This window comes from Pinus tabuliformis, chromosome 6 (genome assembly GCF_031772625.1).
Source record: "Pinus tabuliformis cultivar Carrire ecotype Pingquan chromosome 6, CPIR1, whole genome shotgun sequence".
Taxonomy (NCBI): domain Eukaryota; kingdom Viridiplantae; phylum Streptophyta; class Pinopsida; order Pinales; family Pinaceae; genus Pinus; species Pinus tabuliformis.
Genome location: NC_142292.1, coordinates 104,797,742 through 104,821,521, shown reverse-complemented (window position 1 = coordinate 104,821,521; position 23,780 = coordinate 104,797,742).

Sequence of the window (23,780 nt, the reverse complement as noted above, 5' to 3'; positions counted from 1 at the left end):
ATGGTTCGTCATTTCGGTGGTTATCTTCTGTGGTATATGTTAGGTTCCTATGATAATAGGATTCATAATTTTGAATTGGTTATTGTTAGTCTTGGAATATTGTACAAACTTTTGCTTTCTGCAAAATGTTTTCCATATTAAAAATTTAAAAATGTAAAGAGGGTATGTCCTAAAAGAATAATCAAAGGACAAAAAGAAAGAAAAAGATCAAAAAAGTAAAACTATGAACCCAAAAAAGAGATAAAAATAGATCATGAAAGTGTGCAAATTCAAATGCCACTCCTTTTACTTTAATTTGCAAAATAAGATTGTGTTCATCTTGTCAAAAATGCCACAATCTATGATAGTCAAATAGTTTAATCTTGATTCATTCATGCTTTAAATTTCATGTTGATAGATAGAGAATAAAGATCTAGCCAAACTATTTAAACTTGGCAGACCAGTAGTTAGGTAGTGAATAGTAATGAACTCATCAGTTTAATCTGAGCCATTGGAAGTTATAAGGCTAGAATTAGATAGTTTTCTTATCAAAAGAAAAGGAAATAAAGGGTCAGGTAGCTCAAATGCACCCATTAAATGAAGAGAAAATGCTAGGGTAAATTAGGGGTAGGTAGAAGAAATGTTGCAAATGCACAAGGTTGCTAAGTCAATAGCACATTCATCATGCTTAATCCTATTCTTCATGTGCAGGAGGAATTGTGAAAAAGAAAGGATATTCACCAAAGCTTGTTTACTAATTTCCCCTCATTTCACTAGACCCCCACATACTTATTTGCTAATTTCCCCTCATTATCCCTTCATTTCTTGTAAAAAACCCTTTCCCTCCATTTTCACCTTTTATCCCTTTGTTTCACACATTTCCCTACACCTTACCATCCAAACATTATTCCCCCTTCCCAAAACCCCTTTTCCCTAGTGTGAAACACATTTTCATCACAAATAATACTTTCCGCCCTTATTAATTTCTTTTTCCCCAAAAAACCCAAAAAAACCTTTTATCCTAAGTTTTTTCCTAAAGTTCCACTTTATAAATCCCCCATGTTAATATTCCCCGACACCTTTTTTAACCCACCAACCCTTGGTGCAGTTAAAAAACCCCTCCATATAACCCATGGTCCCAACCTTATTAACCCGCTGCTTATATTAAATCCCGACATTATTCATTCATTAATTACAATCCTTTGTAATAAAACCTCAGGCCCCGCCGATTTTGATTCTAGGATGAATGTGGTATTACTAAAGAGAATTGAGAAGGTGGGCGACGAAGCGAAGAACAGCTAGGGTTGGAAGCTTGCAGATGCTGATCTCCATGGTAGGGTGAGGAGGAGGGAGCTCTACTCCCTCCTACAAGAAAGCGGTTACCAGCTGTGGTAAGAATCCTATGGAAGAGGTCAGAAGAGACGATGAGGGTAAAGAAAGCCGGGAAGAAGACAAGGAGGGAGACAAACACTGTGAGAATAAAAGCACAAAAGACAAGGAAGAAAATGACAAGGAAAAGGGAACAAAAACCAAGGCACATAAAGGACCCTGTAAGCCAAAATCTGAGGCTACACCAAGGGTGGTCCTGAATGATCCTACACTGCAGGCACACAGGGACCACATGCGAACTTATGCTATCATTTGTAAATTCATGGGATTATGGCCCACTGAAAAATCTTTACAGACATGGATTAAATACCATTAGAAACCAAAAGGGAGCATTGACCTACATCTGGGGTCAAAAGGATTCTTTACAGTGGTCTTCACTAATATTGAGGATAAAGACAGAGTGTTTGAAGGAGGGCCCTACTTCTATGCTGCTTCTGGCCTCTATATGAGGCCGTGGACGATGAACTTTGTCTCGGAGCGGGAGACTTTCACATTTGTTCCGGTTTGGGTAAGACTTTACTCCCTTCCTCTTGACTACTCGCAAATAGAATCGTTAACAACTATAGGTAATAAACTAGGACGTTTTGTCAAGGCCTCAGAAGCCACTAGAAGAGGAAAATATACTTCCTTTGCACGAATCTGTGTGGAAATGGATCTCTCTGGAGCTCTACCGGATGAGTTGATCTTGGAAGTTTTGGATGAAGAATGGGTGCAAACAGTAGATTATGAACATATTCCATTTAGATGTCGCAGATGTCATGAGCATGGACACTTGTTCAGAGATTGCCCTCTCAGTAAAAACGAGAATAAGAGCAGAGCTTCCACTATGAAAGATTCGGAGAGCTTTCAAAAAGTGAGCCACAGAGGAAAAGGCGGCAAAAGGGGTCTTAGGCAACATCAAGCTGAAGGGCCTCAAGTTATGCAGAATAGGTTCCAGGTTCTCGAGGGGGAAGAAGAGGCAATAAAAGTAGATCAGGGCACAGAGGTAAATCCAGAGGATAAGGAGGCAGAGGAGGACAAAGACCAACCAAAGAACAACAACATATAGAAAGAGGCCATGATGAGCGATGTAGAACTGGATATGGACCAGGAAATGACCCAGAGTGAAATGGAAATGGAGGATCAGGAGCTACAGGAGATTTTAGATAGAGAGCACCTAGATTTGGAAGGGTTCTTGAAACAGGGAACCATGGGAGGGTTAGATTCGTTACCTCAAGAAGAGTTCTCTAGAGTACAACAACTGTACTTATGGAAAACCCAGGCTAGTGGGGTGGAAAGGCTAGGCAACATGGCAAAACATGGCAACAAAGGTGTGAAATCTATAAAAATCACACCAGGATTAGCACCTCGAGGCCCAGGAAAGAAAAGAGGCAGAAAAAAGCAGAATGAGCTACTGATGGAGTGTGGAAAGCTAATGATAGATTCGAGTAAGATGAAAGACCTAACCAGTTACTCTTTCACTAATCTTTAATGATGAAGTTTACTTCTTGGAACATCAGGGGTCTAGGTAGTAAAAGGAAGAAAAGATTACTTAGTAACAGAATGAAACAAGAAGCTCCGGATATTATATTTATCCAGGAAACTAAATGTTGGATACAAAAAATTAAAGAAATTCATAGTAAATGGCTTAGTCGTTTTGAGTTTCTAGAAGTTAAGGTAGAAAATACAGCAGGTGGCATTCTTACTCTTTGGAATCCCCTAAATATTGGTATAATAGATGCTGAAGCCTCTAGAAATTATCTATCATTGGTAGTGCAACCTGTGGGGGATAGGGAGATCTATCTGGTTACAAATGCTTATGGCCCTCAGAAAATGGATGACAAATTGAGACTCCTTGACTCCCTCATGGATCTCAGAGAGAGGTATGCTAGGATTCCATGGATTTTGGGAGGGGACTTCAACATGATCAAATCACTATCGGAAAAAAAGGGGGGCACCAGAGCTCTTACCAAAGATGCCTTAGCTTTTCAATCTTTCTTGTACACTATGAAACTGGTTGACATTGATACAAGTAATGGTCACTTTACTTTGAACAATAGGAGAGGAGGAGGGTCTCTGTTGGCCTCAAATTTAGATAGATTCATCATATCAAAGGACCTTATACTCAATGACACTGGAATGGAAGCAACAATTCTACCCTTTGGAGGCTCTGATCACTGGCCAATTCAACTAGAGATCAGGGGTATTGGTACTCCCAGGAATAGACCTTTCAGATTTGAGAATATCTGGCTCACCCATCCAGATTTTTTCAACAATATTTCAAGTTGGTGGTCTGAGGATCTACATATTCAGGGTACAAATATGTTCCTTCTTCACAAAAGACTAAAACATATAAATCTCAAGCTTAAAGAATGGAACAAGAAAGAGTTTGGCAATATTTTTGAAGGGAAAAAAGCTGTTGAAAGCAAACTGCAGATACTCAACCAATCCCTTATCAAGGTTGGCTTTGATAAAATTAGCAATTATAGAGCCACCATTCTTCAGCACAAGTGGGAGAACTTATGCAAACAAGAGGAAATATTCTGGAGACAAAAATCTAGAGTGTAATGGTTAAAGGAAGGGGAAAGAAACACCAATTTTTTCCATAGGTCTACCTTGGCAAACAGGGCTCTGTTGAAGCCTCAAAAATCGCTGCAACAATATCAGGGAAAACCACCCGGTCCGGACCTTAAAGGCAGCTCCTTTTCCATTTGGTGTGGTGGCTCCGACTGGAAATAATGGGACCAGTTTCCCAATGGTTTGTAGATAGGATGGATAAGTGGTTGATTTTCTAATATCTAATGATAATGGATGGATGATTTAATCTAAAAAATAAAATTATAAACAACTAATCTATCTCGGGAAATTTCTGCTTTAGTGTAACTTTTGATGATCTTTATCTACAAACAGGCATATAGATGACTCTATTGGTAAACAAAGACATTTATTTATATGATAATTACTTTGTTCAAGTAGTTGAATAAAGTAATCATTAAAACATTATTACACTATTCTTCATATATCATTGACATAAATATGATTGAAAGAATAACATTCCTTAGACATTCAATAGTGATAAGTATAAGGACTGTTGTTAAAACACAAAAATATATCCAATGATAGCAAGATTAAATAAATGCTGATTCACATGAAAGAATGGAGCAAAAATCATAGATAATAGTACCATATGTTATTTGGATCAGTCTCGATATCAATCGCATTCAAATTCCTTCTTTTAACTTAGAAACACTTCCACAACAAAGCAATAGTTCATATCTCATCAAAACTTTCTTTTTTAAAATTCAGAATATTGGACCAGTCTTCATAAAAAAATATATTAGAAGCACAATAGTGTGACTCACTGATTTGATTTTATACAAAAACTGAGGACCCTTTCCAAAACAATGAAAGGGTTTATAAATACTATCTAAGCTAACTAATTATGAAATAAAAATGCTATTAGGTGGTATAACCAAATCATGAGAATCTCCTCGAAATAGGGCTGTTTGCAGTCGGTAGCATGGTTCACTATTTCGGCCGATCATCTTTTGGCTTGAGCTGGCAGATAGCAAGCATTGGTTGCAATTCTGGAGGGTGACTCAGACGAGAATGCAGCTGGGCTAAATATGTGGCATCATGAATTTCGGGAATCATGTAACCGATTGCATCGATTAAACATTTGAGTGCTGCCCTTTGACTGTATGGTTTAACTAGGAAGAACCAAAAGGTATCCCAAGTTAAACTTTGGATGCTGGCGATTAATCTTTCATTCTTCTCCAATTCTTGATTGCATGTTTGTTCCAATACTTTGGCTGACGTCAATTTACCTGGAGTGCACTGTGAAATTAAGTTAGACAGATAAAGAGTATCATTGATTAACTCAATTAAATTATTGGTTGCTGATCTGCATCTTGAAGTTTCCCTTTCTACTTTCATCAATTGTGACTGCCATTCTAGGAAAAGAATCTCTTTGTGTGACTCTAGAATTTTAGGCAGATTTGCAGCTTGTCCTTCGCTGGTTTCTTGCCAAGCAAGAAAGTTGGTTAAAGTCTCATCGGCCTATTCCAAATCCTGCCTGGCATCGACTGATTTGTCAATCATTGATGAAGTAATTTCACAGAGGGGCTCAACCAGGGAAATATTATGACATAGCAAATTTAGCTATTTAACCAGTGCTTTATTGATCTAGAGAGCTTTGGACCTGAAGTCTACTGGTTGAGGAAGACTCTTGAACTTTTCTACCTGTTGCGATAGTTGAGCGATTTGCTCATCTTTTGTTTTACTCATTTGTTCATTCATTGTCTTCAGCTTGGCCAATGCTGTGGATAATTCTTTTTGTTTCTGCACTGCGCTTTGGTCTATCCTCTACTTCTCTTTGAGCAATTGTTCATTTAATTGGTTGTTTATCTGCTGTTGTGCTGCTAACTGCTGTTCTAACTGTTCTATTCTTTGCTATCTTTCGGATACCTGTGACTGTAATGAAACAATTGTTTGGTCTTTTTCCTTGAGTAAATTGCTTACTTCCGATGCTTTATCCATAGTAGCTGCTGAGTAGGCTCTGGCATACTGAGAAAGTTTTGTGAGGTCTTCGGAAGGATTGAATTCTTCTTTCCATACCACATTAGCCATCTCTGTTTGTGCAGGTAAAAGGGAAGATTGATCAAGTCTTCTTCTTTTCCTTTGTCTTTTTACTACAGCCCTATGTTTGGGACTGTAAAAGACATCTAATGGTGGTATGTCTTCTATCTGCAAAACAATTTGATCCGATGGATCCTTAGGAATTATTTCTACATCTTTGCTAGTGGGTAGGCTGCTGGTTCCTTCAATTGGAACCGTACTTGTTGCTGTCTCATGACCAACTGTTACTTCAGGTGTGCTGAAACCTTGTGAACTTTCAGGATTGCTTATAATGGAATCGAATTGTTGCCATTCTTTAAGGAGCTTGGGATCAATTTGAGTATCTATATCGATGTGTTCACTGCCCTTGTCCTATTCTTTCTCCTGTTCTGGCTCTTTTCCTTTCTCGGGAATCTTCTCCATAGCAGGAGGTTTGTCAACAATTTGTTGTTCAGGCTCGCTTGACTGGATTGCTGGGGTGGTAGCTAATAAGTCCAGAGGCAGAGTTTGCAACCTCTGTTCTCTGAGCCTATTGAATACTACCAGCCCTTCATCTTTATATCTCATCTTGGCCAATGTTTTTACCTGAAATAATGATTCTGCTGAGGAAAATAGGTCATCAAATTCATCTTTTTCATGATCAAACTTTGTAAGTTTGGCTTGTTCAAGAACATTATAGGCAACTTTCCTTGGATCATATCCACTGTTAGGAATGGTTGCAAGATTGAGCATGTTTATTTTTCCTACCTCCTTTTCTTCATGTTTATAATCATGGAGAGTGTAAACACCACATCTCAAAGGAAATGTAGGCCACGCCTGCTTTTTAGAAGTTCTAAGAGTTTTGGATGTTCCTACTGTTGTTATCTGGTAGGCCAATTCCCAAGCTAATAGCTTATCAGGTACATACAGAGGAAGGACATGGGGTCTTGCAAGGCTACCATAAAGCCTTATATATGTGAACTTGTCTTCTCCGAACCAATTTCCTACAGCAGTCAAGTCGATCCCTGCTTCCTCGGAAATCCTTGGGGCAGGCTTATCAAAAATAGCATAGTATATAGGCAACATGAAACCATTACAGATTTGGTACAAATGGTATTTATAGTGAGCCTTCCATAACATCTGATGATAAATGTGGATTGGCTTAGGGTCCTAGGGAGTCCATCTCCATCTGAGTACCGGATATTCAGAATTAAAGCAAAGAATATCCATAATATAAGCACTGTAATAAAAAGGGGGAATGGTCCTGGTAGTTTTGGGTGAATTTGATCTAAATTCCAGAATTGCAGTGGCTAATTTGTCGGAAAATATGTTTGCCCAATCCATCACATAACTATTGATCGCTGCTTCTATTAAAGGAACCATTTCAATAGTGAACTTTGCAGAGTCATGCATTCCCCAAATTCTACACATCATTGCCCTGACATAACAGTGAGGAGAAGACAATGATTCCACAGAGCACTTACCTGATGATTCATGTTTGTGCTTTGCAGGATTCTGTCTCCACTGCTTAATTGGGGCCGATTCAGTTTCATTCTCAGCTGCGAACTTCTCAAGGAAGGCTTTGTTGTATTTATTTTCAGGTTCAGGTAAGTGATACATCTTCCTCAAGTCATTAGGCTGAAATGAGCCAAAGTTCCTCCTGTCAACTGTGCAAAATTTTCTATTTGAAACTGGAATTTCTTCTACCACCCATCTCACTATGTCAGTGTATGGAAGAATTTTCTCACATGCCGCTATTCTGTGCAAATATGAATTAACTAAATCTTTGAGGGATGCTTCCGATTTGCTAGTTGAATCGACCGTAGCTTCTTCCGATACTTCCTCAGGCTCCTCTACTTCAATTAAATTGTAGATGCTTTGCCAACTAGTATTTCCAAGGCCGAGGCACGTAGTGTCTGAGATTAACCCTTTTTTGCTTGGTCCTGGATCGTTGGCTGGTTGCACTGTTGCTGTAGGAGCCGCTGCTGCTACGGATTTCTTTGATCTCTTTCCCATTTGTTTCAAATTCGTTATTTCAGCGGAATTCTGCACAAGCAATGAGACCAACGTGATACAGAGAATAGCTAGTATGAACTGATATGAAAGAATTATGTCAATCAACGGATAATAATGGATTATAGTGAAATTGCCGCAGATACAATCTAAAGGAAAATCTCCCCATAACTGCTTCATTGATTAGCCGTTTAACCTGTCAATCATGGTAAAGGAGTTTTTAAATGCCCATTATGTCATTTATATGACGAATGATTCATTCAAGCGTGGCTTAGATTCTTTGATGGATAATCAGAAGTAAATCGCAATCGAAGATTGGTAATGTGAACGGAAAGGCTTTAATATTTGTCCAAAATATCTTTCGATCACCGAAAGGTGATACAATGCATGCAAGCCTTTTAAATACGTTTTCGAAACATGCGCCTTGATTTAATGCATCGCAATTGGGGATGGGTTCGGGTCTTATTACTTATGCCATTGCAACTTCACTGATCGCCGATTGCGATACGCCTTATCGCATCGGAGGATTTGAATGTGCCATTAATCATGTGTTGGGTTGTTACCGCCGATTGCCAATGGCGATACACTTTATCGCATCGGAGAAATGAGGGAGGCTCTTTCATTATGCTTTGTGATTTGCCTGCCCCGATATCCGATAGCGATTTCCTTTTTCGGATCGGAGTGAGTGAATGGGTCTTTACGTATGTTTTCCTTATCATTGCGATATGCGATCTTGCGATTGCTTTATCGCAATAACAAAGAACTTTATAATTATTTAAAAGACCTACTTTATTTCTATTCAAAAAGGTTTGTTTTAAAATATATCATTTTCATTAAACCTTTTGATGAGGGTTTTTCTAATGATGGGTTAATACCAGTTTATTCACACGTCTAAGTTTAAAAGGGACCCATTTCATATTATGATTTTTTAAGTAAAAATAATAATGAAATGGGGGGTTGTTGTACAGCACAAGAGGCTCATAATAGAATTTCCTCAATTAAGGATGAGGAAGGGCACCTAGTCAGTACCCATGAAGAAATTGAAGCTGTTTTAGTTCAACACTTTAAGGGGATTGCACAAGAAAGCATTCCAAATAGAGAGCCTTTCATTAAGGATATTATAAGACATATACCAAGACTAGTGTCCAGAGAGGATAATCTTAATATCAACAAGCGAGTAACTGAAGAGGAAATCAGTGAAGTCATCAAAGAAATGCAGAATGGTAAAGCACCGAGTCCTGATGGTTTTAATGTGGACTTCTTTAAATCATGTTGGAATATTGTTAAACAAGATATTCTGAATGTGGTTGAAGATTCCAGGGGGAATAGAACGATCCTGAAAGCCCTCAACACCTCCTTCATTTCCCTAATCCCTAAACAAGATAATGCTCTTACTCCTCATAAGTTTTGACCCATAGCATTGTGCAATGTGGTTTACAAGATTATATCTAAGGTTGTAGCTAATAGACTCAAACTTCTTCTCCCCACCCTAGTCTCTGGGGAGAAATCTGCCTATGTGGAAGGTAGACAAATTCTCAACAATATCATTCAAGCACAGGAGGTGGTGCACTCTCTGACTAGTAACAGGAAGGCTAGAATGATCATGCAGCTCGACATAGCTAAAGCCTATGATAAGTTGAACTGGACCTATATCAGGAAGGTTCTTATTGCTTTTGGGTTTGATCATAATTGGGTTAGATGGGTCATGGCTTTGGTAACTTCTTCTAGCTTTTCAATTTTGGTAAATGGCTCTCCCTCAGAGATTTTTATTCCCACAAGAGGACTTAGGCAGGGAGATTCACTCTCTCCCTTTCTCCTTATACTCATGATGGAAGGTCTTGGTAGATCGATTAAGCAAGCAAAAGCAGAAGGAAAAATCAAGGGTCTTCAACTTTCTGAGAATGGACAAACTTTGACTCATCAACAATTTGTGGATGATACCATGTTACAGGGAGTTCCTACAGTCAAAGAAGCTTTGGAATACAAACAACTTCTAAAGGAATTTGGTTTGGCCACAGGTATGGAGTTTAATATTTTTAAATCTAAAATCGTTTTCTTTAATACTGATATTGCTATACAAAGGAATATCTCCAGAATTCTAGGCTTTCAAAGAGATTCTCTTCTTTCGAAATATTTGGGAGCCCCCCTTGCTCCTAAACCTCTTCTTAAGAGAATCTGGGAACCGGTGATTAATAAGATGCAGGATAAAATCATGAATTGGACCATCAGATCTTTAAACTTGGCGGGTAGGTTGGTGCTTACAAAGGCTGTTCTTCAATCTATCCCAGTTTTCATGCTTTCAGCACTCCTTGTACCAAAAGGAGTATTACAACAATTCAGAACTATTCAAAGAGACTTCCTCTAGGGAAAAGGGGAGAAAAAAAAGAAATGGGCCTTAGTTGCTTGGGAAAAGATTTGCAAACCCAAAATTCAAGGAGGTCTGGGTCTGGATGATCTAGAAGTTCTAAGCAAGGCTTTAGGAGCTAAGTTATGGTGGAGATGGGTCAAAGAACCAAAGGCCCAGTGGGCTAGTATCTGGACAGAAAAATATGCTACTACTTGGGACAAAAACAAGCATATAAGGATGTTTGGCAATATAAAGGGCTCACACATATGGAATAAGGCTTGGGAGAACATAGCCTTAGTTCAAAAGAATAGCTTCTGGGAAATCAGAGAGGGGGATTTGGCACTTTTTTGGCAAGATAAATGGCAACAAGAACCAATATTGCTAAATGAGCAATTTTTGGACCTCAAAAGAGAGATAGATTTCAAGGGTTTATCAAAGGTAAAAGATTTTTGGGACCAAAATAATAATGAAAGCAAATGGAGAAGGTGGAGAAATATGATTTACAAGGAAGATAACCCCTTGAAAACTAAAGTTGAGGCTCTCATGCGGATACTGGAACAAAGGAAGATCTTAGTGACTGGGGGGCATGACCAATTGAGGTGGGGTAACAACAATGAGGGTAACTTTAATCTTAAGGAAGCTAAGCGCAAAATCCTCGAGACAGACTCTCTTGCTCCAGATAGAATATGGCAGAATCTGTGGAGGCATCAAGGCTGGATGAAGATTAAACTCTTCATGTGGCTAGTTTATCATACGAGAATTCTGACTTGGGATAATATTAGAAAAAGGGGTGTGTTGGGGCCTTCCAGATGCCTGCTCTGTGAAGCCCATGAAGAAACAATGGAACACCTCCTCAATAATTGTATCTTTACCTCCAGTTTGTGGGATTATTTTGCTAACATCTTCCAAAGGAGTGACAGGGACAAAGGGTGCATCTTCAACACCCTAACTAGGTGGAGAAATAATTACTCAGATAATGAAATTCTTGGTACTGTATGGGCTCTTACCCTAGCTTCATTATTTGGAATGTTTGGAAAGGAAGGAATAAGAGAAATTTCAGAAATGAAAAAAGATCCCTTCAGTGTCTTTTGAAGCAAACTTTGACTCAACTTAAAGAGGCGGTGGTTACCATAGTGCGAAACACCCCTAAAAATCAACCCTCAGATGCTGACTTGAAGATTCTAGAACTGTTGGGTATGCAGGGGCTTATGTCGTAGGGCTTGAACAGAAGGGTTTTGGCTACGGTTTCTAAGCAGGAATTCTGGCATCCTCCACCTTTTGGCTTTCTGAAATATAACATAGATGGGGCTTCTAAAGGCAACCTGGGCAGTGCGGGATTTAGAGGGGTGTTAAGGGATGACACTGGTAACATCCTTTCCATCTTCCATGGACATTTAGGTAGAGCTACAAACAACATGGCAGAAGCCATGGCTATGGAGCAGTGCTTAGATCTCCTGGTGCAGGATAAACAACAGAATGTTATTATCGAAGCTGACTCTGAGATTATTATTAACACAGTCAAAAAAATTTAGTTGGGGCTCAGAGTTGGAGAAGGTCTCTAAACACTGGAGGCTGATCCAGGTCTTCCAAAGAATCCAGATCCACCTCAGAGTCCTACGCACGGTCAATTTTAACCATGTACGAAGGCAGGCCAATAAACTTGCTGATCTACTGGCTAATCAAGGTGTGAAATGTACCAGGTATAGGGTTTCGAGGAGTGGGCATAGGTTGCCTCAGGATAATTTCATGGATCAGTGTGACACCTAAGTAGTTGAGGATATGATGGTGTACCGCACCAAAACAATGGAAGCTCTATCCAATAATTTGGTTGATTTATGAGATGCAAGTTTTACCTTTCTTGCTTATTCTAATGCTGCCAGGAGGAGACTGCTACCAGAGTAGTTGTTTGGAGGGAAGGGGTAGTACGTCGCTCAGGCTATCACACGGCAGCAAAAGCAAAAGAGGTTGCTGCCAGAACCCAGATTCCAAAGGCGAAATGAATATCCCTAATACACTGTCAAATGTTGCATTTCCGCTAGTGGAGTGGTTTCCGGCATATCGGGGGCCTCTCAGGTGGAAAGTGGTTTTAAAAATTTAGGTGTGATCACACTCCTCAAGTGACACGTGGTCATGGGGCAGTTTTGTTCTCCACCCTTATCATGCGTTAAACAACAGCTCCTTAGCTCGGAGCGATATGTTCCTCTGCTGTAGGATCAAGTCTGGCGAATCTACAGTTGTGATCTGTCGTGCTTGTTTGTGGGGCCTCATGGTTAAAGGGCGAACTTCTAGACGACGCGATATTCAACTCCACCGTTGGATCAATTCGGGGGGATCGACGGTCAGGAATTTATCGGGATCAATGATGCTTCCAAACGGTTTTTTGGCGGGAGCTTTGGCTCTGCGAGATACTCAGCTACAGCTGGTGGAAGCTATGTGTTCTGAAGGAAAAATGTATCAGACTTTCTCCTCTTTTTTCAGATTGGTCGGGTTGCTTATGTGGCCTACGTACTTGTTGCCTTTTTGGGTGGTGTAGATTTGTAAATTAGGCACGGAGTTTTAACACTTAATTCATGACCCTAGGTTTTTTTGAAAGTAGGGTTTATTTAAAATCCATATTACCATGTGGATGGTTGTATTCTATGTAAATATTTTTCTGTTTTAATGATTAAAAAGGTACAACTCTTTCTTCAGCAAAAAAAAAAACCTCCAGCCCCGCCAACCACTTTCCCAACTCCGTCTGTGCAACTCAACTATGCGATATCCCTCCGATCTCCCACCCCCAAATCCAACTCCACGTAACGATGTCACGCGGATTCGTCGTCTAACCATTAACAGTCCGAGAGCACACAACATTCACGATTTTGGTTGAGCGATGTTTGGCTACATGGCAGCACCATGTTATATCGCGTGCTCGTGAAAAATGTCACCTGCCATCCAAAAGCAGTGTGATATCACACAAAACCAGCTCCCCACCTAAACCAAAAATTTCCCATTGTTCATTCAATAAATTATGCGACAAAATGTAACCGTTATTAGTTAAAAGGGAAAAAAAGCCCCAAATTGCTCTTTTCGCTCGTTTTTCACCACAAACTACTGCTTAGCCAATTGTGACACCTTGAACCTCTGAGCGATCGATTCAGCCACCTTTTGCCACCTGAAGACATTGTGGATACCCAATTGAAGAATCCAATTGATAGTTGAAGCCTCAGTACCTTCTACAGCTACCATAGAAATCCGTTTGCACACCAAACTATTAAATTCCAGGTATTCTTGAAAGAACCAAAATGGCCCTTTAAATTTGAATTGTAAATAGTAATTCTCAAAGGTTAATTGATTAAATTAATTAAAAAACCTTCCTGAATTGAAGAGAAACCTATTGTACATCCTAAACCCTTTTTTACAGACTAGAATTACCCCCCCACTGTACAGAGCTCCTAAACCTTACTCCCAAAACCACTAAAAGCATATTTCAATTCATTAAACCCAATTATGGCTTCCCAAACCTCTCTGTATGTAAGACCTCTAAAAACCTCTCACCTGGATATTGACCACCTTGCATTAGCCGATAGAGACTTTCAAATTAAAGACACTGCTTCCTCTGCCTACCTACTAAAAATCCACTGCTGGAGTAAAGACAAGTTTTTAAACCAGAACGATGAAATTCACCTTTGGGAGTCAAATTTTCCCAAGTACTTGTTTCCATAGGTACACCCATTTCCAAAAATCATCCACTTCTACCATGCATGCTATATTCCAAGTCAGAGAGCCACAGTCACCCCTGATCAGTAGGTTTTGTTCACCATTACAATAGAACCAATTAATTAAATGATGCAAATACAACCAAGCCAAAATGAGACCCCACTTTAAATTGAAGGCTTGCTTGAACTCTACACTAAACTAGGCATTCCTAAGCTCAGATTATTCAACTTTCAACATTAAAGAGTCTCACACTCCAATAGATAGTCCTCCATATGCTGCCACCATTTTTTCTAAGAGAGGCAGACAAATTATTACCATGCTCTCTTGCATTTTAGGGTACACCATAGATGAACATGTGGATGAGATTGTCCTGGCTTTCCTTTCTATATTTTTCCCAGGCAAGCCTCCTGCTATAATTTATAACTATACTTAGTTCATAGCAGACAGAATTCATGAACAATTCATCAGAATACCAAATGAGAGAGTATTCAAATACTCATCTGTATTGTTTCATATCTTCGTATATTGTGAGTCAGATAAGCTTCCAATCAACATTCAAAAGTTAGAAACCAAAGGCAATCCAAGATCAGTCATCTATTGGACACCATTGATCCAAATGTATTCCATTGTATTTAATTACAAATACTTCATTGATTCATTTGTTCATCCTGTTATAAACATGCTAACCAATAGCTATCAGCACAGGATTAGTTAGGAGATTAAAAGAGTTTTATAGTTGGCAAAGAATAGTAAAGTGGGAGATTGGTATCCATACCAGGACCACACAGAAATTAGGATATATGGATGCCAACTAGCTCCCTACAAGTTTCCCAAATACCTCCCCATGAGGATATTCTCATTAGAGTACTTTAGGCAGATTATAAACTCTGATGAAGTTAATTTCTTGTTAGGAAAGAAGAAGACTCAATTTAAAATGAAAAACCAATAGGGCCCCTTTATTTGTAATAATAGGGAAGCTGGACCAGAGGCTGATAAGATTCTATAGTAGATGAATTTCAAGAATAGTTTTATGTGGAAATATGACCCTCATGGAGTCATAAATAAACTAAGGCTCAAAGTCAAATTGGGTCCTTTCATACATCATCCCAAGCCAGACATTGAGAGATTTTCCAACTAGTCAGAATGGTTGGAAAAAAATTTGATAGATATGGATAGTACTATAGTAGATATGGAGAATACATTAATAGATGTGGAAAAGCAGATTGATACTAGTTCCTTTCTGTAGGTTCTATCCCTAGGAGAATAGATGAATATTCCTCCTATTTTCCAGACTCCAACCAATGAAGACATAAATGCAAAGAGAACCAGGGAACAAGGTTTTAGTTTAGCCATGGAAACCATGATGACCACTTTGAGATCAGTTACAGGAAGAGGCCCAAGCTTAATCCTATAACTAAACAAGAAGACACCATTGGAACAATGGAAATCACTGACACTGACACAATGGTGGGAAGGAGCAAAGGCCTAGCAGCTTCGGAAGAAACACACCAGCCTTCTACATCAAACACTCAACTTATTGAGAAACAACTCAACATTAAAGTCTCTTCATCCACTAGGCCTATGGATAAAGAGAAATATACTAAAGAGAGGTACAAGGAAATTAAGTTGAGGAATGAGACATTGAAGGCTAAGACTTATGCCCAATACTTCAAGCAAACAACTACCAATCAAAATAGGTTGTTGGGCAATGAATCCCCCACGTAACGGTTTTGGGGCTTAAAGCCCACAATTTTGGGTGATGGTATTGTAAATGCTCTATGAAGTGTGAATTGTAATAAGTCAAGTCAAAGGGTAGTCCACCCGAAGATATTGTAATTTAATCTAGAAAGTATCAGCCTACCCATGGTTCACGGACCATGGGAATGTATAAATAGAGTGAGGCTCTAAGTGTAGAAGGTAGCTTTGTCTTAGATCCGAAGTGTATGGGTTTCTGAAAGTAATATTCTATCTGAGTCTATAAGTCCGAGTCGTGGGTCGTAGTAGTAGAAGAGGCTTTGCATCTGTGTGCGCAGAGGCCTAGTATAGTCCGCAGCTGTGTGCGCGAACACCTCCAGTTGTGTGCACAGGGTAGGAGGTGGATTGTAACTTGTAAAAGCATTAATAAAGATAAGTTGGTTTTGGAATATCGCATAGTTGTTGCTCTGTTTCTATTATGCATCTGTTTACAGTTTATAATTGCACGCATGTCTATTTATGTTGAATGATAAAGGAAAGCATTGGGCCCACTTAATTTAATTCAAGATCTATAATACTAATAAGCACTGTAAAGTGGTAAATAACAGTCACGCTCGCCACGCGAAGGTAGTTGCGCTAAACAGGCAGTTGTGCGTAGCGTGTAGGACTGGTTTGCTGACCTTCCAGAAATCATCTAGACATCCCTAGGGTGCGGAAACTTGGTTCTAGCACCCTCCCATACTACCTTGAGTGATACCTCAGTCCGCGATTCGCGAACTGTTGCCAAAAGGGCCAGTAGTTTCAAGATTTGTTTGGCTAAAATACTTCTGAACTTGGGTCAGGCCCCAACAAGCCAACAAATGGTTCCATTGCCAGGACTGGGATCTGCCTAAGGGATGTTTGATGTCGAAACACTGGAACCCTACGAAGAAGGAAATTGAAGATTGGTTGGACCAAAAGCTTCACGAGTTCATGATACAGGAAAACAAGATCCCACAGATATTTGAGAAGAGGTGGTTGGATCGCTACATATATACGGAAATCCATGAGATCTTCTTTGCGTCCTTCTCTTTAAAGTTGTATGATTGGATGGCGAGGTTAGCCGATAGCCAGGGAAGGTATAAGCTGGATAAACCAATAGTGTGGACTCCGGAGTTGGTTCGTAGGCTAGAGGCCTCAGAAGATAAGATCACGCAGGCCGTAGACCATTGGCTCGATTGGATAATAGGAGGGTTTATCACTGAATTTGCGATAGACATGATTGTAAGCTATAGCGAAGCAGAAAGACGTTTTCTCAAAGGACCACTAGGTAAGTACATCAAATATTTGAATACCTGGATTAAGACATTGTTATGTGAAAAAAGGGTGATGCGAATACATTAATGAGTGGAACGACACAGAGCAGAAAGGTATACAAAGGTATCGAAGGGTTAGGAAACAGTCCTTTAATTTCACCTCCGTGAACGAGCGAGGAAGAGCGTGCCTGGGTTTCTCCGAGGAGTGCAGTTAGTTTGATAAGGCAATGCATTTCGTAGTTACCATCCCCACTTACGCCACCACCCATGTCACCTCCTTCACCTCCATCTTCACCCACACCACCTCCACCAAACCAGTAGTTCAGCATGGCGAGCGCAATCAAGCTGCCTGTATTCAAAGGGGTAGGGAACGAAGATCCATATCAGTTTTGGTTCATAGTAAGAGAAGTATGGGAAGCACATGGGGTTACAGATGAAAACATTAAGAATGCCACATTGGTAAGTGCACTGTAGGATCACACGCTGACTTGGTATATCAAGCACTCGAATGATCACCCAAATGCAGGAATAGCGGAGATCCAGATCGCGTTGAACAAAGAATTTAACCGGCCAAAATCAGAAATGCAGTCAATCATTGGATTTAAAGAGATCAAGATGCTTCTAGGCGAAACCCCCTGGGATCTGGATAAGAGGCTGAAAAGTACGATCCTCGAAGCTAATATGACACTAACAGATGCACAACATCGCGCATGGTTTGTGGTGTCTTTGACACCACACTTGAGGACGACACTGTCACAATAGAAGCTCTCAACCCATGCAGAAGCATTGGAAATGGCGATGAGGTTGTATGAAACACCGATACAAGATTCGGGGTTGGGAGTCCAAAAAATCCATGCGCAGCTACAGAACCTATGCTTGGAGATGCAAAGTTTGAAGCAGGATAGGGCACCCCGGTCGGAAGCGCGCGAAGAAGTGTGGTGCATAAACTGTAAGGGCCAGGGTCACGATAAGGATCATTGTCCGGTATTCGTGAACTACTTGGTAGGAGGGGGACCAATGCAGTTAAGACCAGAGGCTCAGGTAGAGCCAAGTGCGGCATGCACGCTCTGGTGCATGATCTGTCAGGTGGGAGGAAAGCACACAATGGACAACTGTCACCTGCTACAAAATTATACAAAGACTCCGCAACAACTGTTTTGTAATTTCTGTAGATTAGTGGGCCACAATGAGTGGACATATCAGAGCTATGAGCTAATGATGGATAGGAATCTAGCTTATCGAATGCAGACAGAAATGCAAGGCCTCGATCCAGCTGCAGCAATAGCGCATGGTGGATTCCAAGGACATGGATGAGGACAAGGAGGAATGGGACCTGGACGAGGGTGTGGACAACTAATCTGTTACAATTGTTGAGGACTAGGGAACTACACTCGCGATTGTACCAACCCAACGAGAATATCTTGTCCATACTGTGAGCAGTTTGATCATGAAATGGTAAATTGTCCGACGCTGATCACACAAATGCATGAGAAAGAGGTGCTACAGCCTACTCCAACTCAAAATATCCAAATGATGAGGTTCCAACCACGCAAAGAAGACCCCAATGTGAACATGATGCTCAGAAGTGGCGTGACCACGGGGGAAGATAAGGGGAAGAAGCCTGAGGAAGATACATGGGTTTTCAAGGCTCCTACAAAGGAACCTGAGTTTGACTTGGAGCGTGCAAGGGAAACATTTATGGAAGCTACGAAGAGCTTTGTAGAGGCCTCTGCTTCAAGTATTAAGGATCAACTAGAGACAAGAATGGGTCCTTCTATGCTAACTATCTTTTTAGAGACATGCATGTAGCTGCTACACAATAATAAGGTAGTTAAAGGACTACAAGAGTTGATCGCTAGGTGCGCAGGACCGAGTGAACCACGCGTAGTCCGGAAATTGGGAAGGCATGCATTGCGCACCAGGAGGGAAATGAGATTGACAGCACAAATTGGCGCGTATGAAATGGATCAGGTGATCTTAGACTTGGGTTCAGACGCGAATGTGTTACCAAAACAGACATGGGAACACATGGGCAGGCCCGCGTTATAGTGGTCTCCTATTCAATTATGGATAGCGAACCAGCAAAAGATCTTTCCCATGGGAAGATTGCAAGGGGTAACAGTAGATATCAAAGGTGCGAGCACGTAGACAAACTTTGAGGTAATAGAGATTGTGGATGACAGTAACCCTTAACCTGCGTTGTTAAGGGTAGACTTGGCCACAGATATGAATGGAGTCATCAACCTGAAGAAGAAAAAGATGATTTTCAAGAAAAATTCCCTACGTGTAGTAGTTCTGCTAGATCCAACTGAAGGAGTACGCTACACTGGACCTGTGCGTGATGAGATAGCGACAATGAGATGGATTGCATTTACCAGATAACGGTGCAAAAACAGGATCAGCGAACCCGACTGACGATGGGAGAATTTCATGGGAGCATGATAGTCCCTGTACTTCAGATTCATATGAACAAATAGAACGCTGGTAGAACCGGTTGCACGAAGTCACAACGCTGAATTGTAAGATGATGATTCGATCACTACGGCACGTAACAACTGAAGAAAGGGAAATGCCAATAGATGATGGGGTACCAAGAAGGGATGGACCCTTAGAGAAAGTTGAAAGTACCATATCCAAATGACAGCAGTGCAGTTCGCTTGAATGGGTGTTTCACGTGACACCTACACGATGGGGGCATACACATCAGAAGAATATTGGAAATTGGCACAAACGTAGAAGACGAATGCGCTTACAATTTGGCAGACCCCAACTAAGGCGGATGGGTGGAAAAAAGAAGAAAAAATTGCAAGCACACCAAACATATATAGAATGGATTGTTCCAGCGTGCAACAGTATTAAAATAGCAGGCCCAAATAGGACGTATTGGAGGAAGAACAAGATGACACTACTAAGTGCGAGGGGGGAGCGTTCGCTAAGGTATTGAAAGTCATGAATAAGGATCAGTGGATACAATGTAGAAAAGGGAACTTGCACACCCCAGTGGTCAGATGTGCATATACGGTGTTAATAATTCAAGAACCTGGCCACGAAGTCGAGTTTGAGGCTATAGAATTTTATAAGAACTGAGGTCCTTGAAGAACCTCCGCAGAGGGCCATGGATGTAACAATGTCGGTGAAGAGAACAACGCGTGAAGTCCAGACTGAAGAACTCATAAGACCATGCGAAGAGGAGTATGAAGGGATTCAGGAAGCTATTCGGCAAGGGAATGCGCAACTTCGCGAACTAGAAAGAAACAAGATACTACTTCGAATGAAGAATATGATGCTGGACGTAGAGATTAAACAGCTGGAAAAGGAACTAAAGGAGGACTTTCTGAATGAAAAACCTGGAAAGTTGCAGCCAGATACGCGCAAACCTAAGGATGAATTGGAGGAGTATGACCGCAAGGTAATTGGTCGAATGCCATGGTTAAGGCAACACCTCACTCTCGGGGGAAATCAGGAGAGCGCGCCACGTCCAACAGTGCGTGTAGTAGTGATAATAGAGGCTGTGTCACGGGTTGCTCGCCAAGACGCGATAGCAGTGCACCAAGGGGGATAGGTTGGCTTATATGGGCCTAACCCAGAATTGGAAGAGTTATTTAGCCACACAAATCCCGCAGCTACCGGCCCTTTCAGCAACAGCCTGTGGGGCGCAGACTGAGGTCTCACCCGAGGTAGCAGGCGAGGGTGCTGGAACCAGGTTTCCGCACCCTTGGGATGTCTTGATGTGTTTTGGAAGGTTTGCACGCCGTTCTGTGGCCTTGCCCAACTCTGCTTCCACGTAGATGTGGCCAAAGACAATTCTTTAATATTTATTATTACTAAGTTTGTTACAAATCAGATCTACTGTTAATGGTCTTTAAGCAAACATTTATCAAAGATAACTAGTTCGCGCACCTAGAAAAGATATAGATTTGCATAACTTCAATATATAAGCATAAGTGCACAAATCAAATAGATATATCCACCATAAATTAACCAGATCCGCAATAATTCAGAGTCAACATAGTATTTCAGAATCAACTTATCTTTATTCAATTCTTCTTATATTACAACCAAATCTTCCTTGCGCACTCAGCTGCAGGGGTTCGTGCACACAGCTGCGGACTCTACCAAGCCTCTGTGCACATAGCTGCAGAGCCTCTTATCTACCCACCAACACCCTTGACTCGGACTTACAGACGCAGAAAATGCTATCTTCACAAACCCATGGTACCAAGATCCATCCGAAAGAACTATCTTTTTCCCTTAGAGCCATGCTCTATTTATACATTCCCATGGTCCGCGGACCAAGGGCAGGCCGACTTACTTCCTATTATTCTATACTATTTCTTGGCAGACAACCCTTTGACTCGATCTATTACATTTTGTGCTCCGCATATTTTGGAGATTTACAATATTATTATCCTATTTTATAGGCTTTAAGCCCAAAAACTATTATGAGGGACCTCTGCTACCCAACAGGCCCCCAACACAATCATTGTGACTCGTCCCGAGTCACTTGTTGGTGTGGTGATACACGCTGCCTAGGCTCCGCGGTTCACCTTCCTGTGAATGATGTACTGCTCCCTCTTTGTCTCCTGCCACGCTTCTTCCAGCTCCTGCTCCAGTGTTGCGACCACTTCACGCAACTGATACTGCTCATTTTTCTTTGTTCGGTTAACACAGAACACCCCCTCATAGGATTTTCCCTAGCTGGGGTGCCGTATATGGGAATTCCTCGTACCAATGTAGCCATTTTCCAATTTTGTATCTTCTATACGCACTTTCTGTTGTAGCTTGTGTTGCAATTTTGCAAGATCATTGTTGTTGTCCACGGGATCCCAGTCGTCAAGGTGCATCAAATATGACATACTAACTGCAATTCCATCATTTGTCTCCATATTTACAGCCTTTCCCTTATCTTTCATGGTTCATTGTCCAGCCCATGGTTGAGGCAGCGGCATCCGGACCAGTTCTGCTTCGTGTCTACAAATTTCTGGCACATCCCCTACTGGCGATGTTGAACTTTGCGCAGTGCCTGCAGCTGTCACCACCATCCTTTTCAAAAATCTCGGCACCTTCAATGGCCAGATCACAATCCTTGACCTTAATCCTTAAGCGTAGATAATTAAAAAGTTCCATACCGGTGGGAAGGCACAATAGCTCATGGTTCTCAGAAGCGTAACTCGTTCGGTGGATGCCCCCCTATGATTTATAAGTGTCTCAAAGTTCAAATTCGTTGGCTCCTGCCTTTTCTGCTACCCTCATGCTAAGCCTGTGGCAGATTTTTCTAGATTTGGCTCGTACCTCGTCTCTTAATTTCCCGCCGCCCGCTGCCATTTGCCATAACTCAAACATCTTGTCATGAATAGTGACAACAACAGTCACCTCTTTGCTTGTCGCCGCAGTAACACAACCCTTTCCGTGCATATGCAACTCTTGTGACAGATCAAATTTATGCGCACCCCGGTTGTCACACAGCTGCTCCCCAGACTGCTTTACTGTCCTGCGCTCTCTTTCAACTGGCTGGAGTGGTGAGACTGTCCTCCGGACAGTTAGTCAGGTGGTCAGCCCACCCGTATAGAGCTTCAGGCAACTGCCATTTACTCTTCCTAGGAAGGGGTCTCCATTGAGCTTAGCAAGCTGGACTGCACCTCCATCTGTAACTTCTTTGACTACATAAGGTCCCAACCAATGCATGCGAAGCTTACTAGGGAATTTTTTCGAACTTGCTGTCATATAGTAGTACTAGATCATTTTCTTTGAACATGCGCATCTTGATATGGCGATCATGCCAAGCCTTCTCTCTCTGCTTTTGTACTTGCTGATGAAATCCTTCCAGAATTCGCTCCTCCTCCAGTTCCTCCAGTTGTGTGATCCTTTCATCCAAAGCCGCACAGTCTGCCATACCTGTCGTTGCTGCTAGTCTCAAACTAGGTACAATGTACTCCATCAGCATGACGGCTTCCTTGTCGTAGACTAACCGGAAAGGTGTCTGGCCTATCAATTTTTTACATGTTGTCCGGTATGCCCATAACATAGCAGGTATGCATAAATCCCAATTGTTGCGTTGTGCATTACATACCTTGGTCAACTTTGTCTCCAAAATTTTATTAAACACTTCAATGGTCCCATTTGCTTGCGGATGATACGGCGTACTCTGCTGATGATATATCTAAAACTCCTCAGTGAGCACGCTGATAGTCTCATTGAGAAAATGCATTTCATGGTCGCTCATTAGAATTCTTGGACATCCAAATCATGTTAACACATTCTTGAACAAGAATTTCATAGTTGTAGCGGTCGTACAGTCTTTAACCAGTTGTGCTTCCACCCATCGGGTCAAGTAGTCTGTCGTCGTGATAATATAGCATGCCCCCGTCTTTCCTGGAAGTGTGATTGGTCCCACAAAATTGATTTTCCATTTCTCAAATCGTTGTAGCGTCATCTGTGGCTTGAGTGCCATTTCATCCCTCTGCGATGGTTTCCCAGTCCGTTGACATACGTCGCAGGCCCGACAGTATGCTTTCGAATCTTGATGTAGAGTTGGCCACCATAGTCTGGCACGAAGAATCTTCTGTGCTATGGCATGGCCCGCATAATGTCCTCCAACAACCCCCCCATGTGCTTTGACCAGAATCTATCCTCGCTTGAATTCAAGTACATATTTGCATAATATTTCATTGTTGCCCATTTTGTAGAGGTGCCCTGCAATAACAGTAAAATCTGTTGCGCGTATCACCAATTCTTTCTTCTGCTGAATGGAATATCCCTGCGGTGCGGTTCCTGTGGTTAAGAAGTGG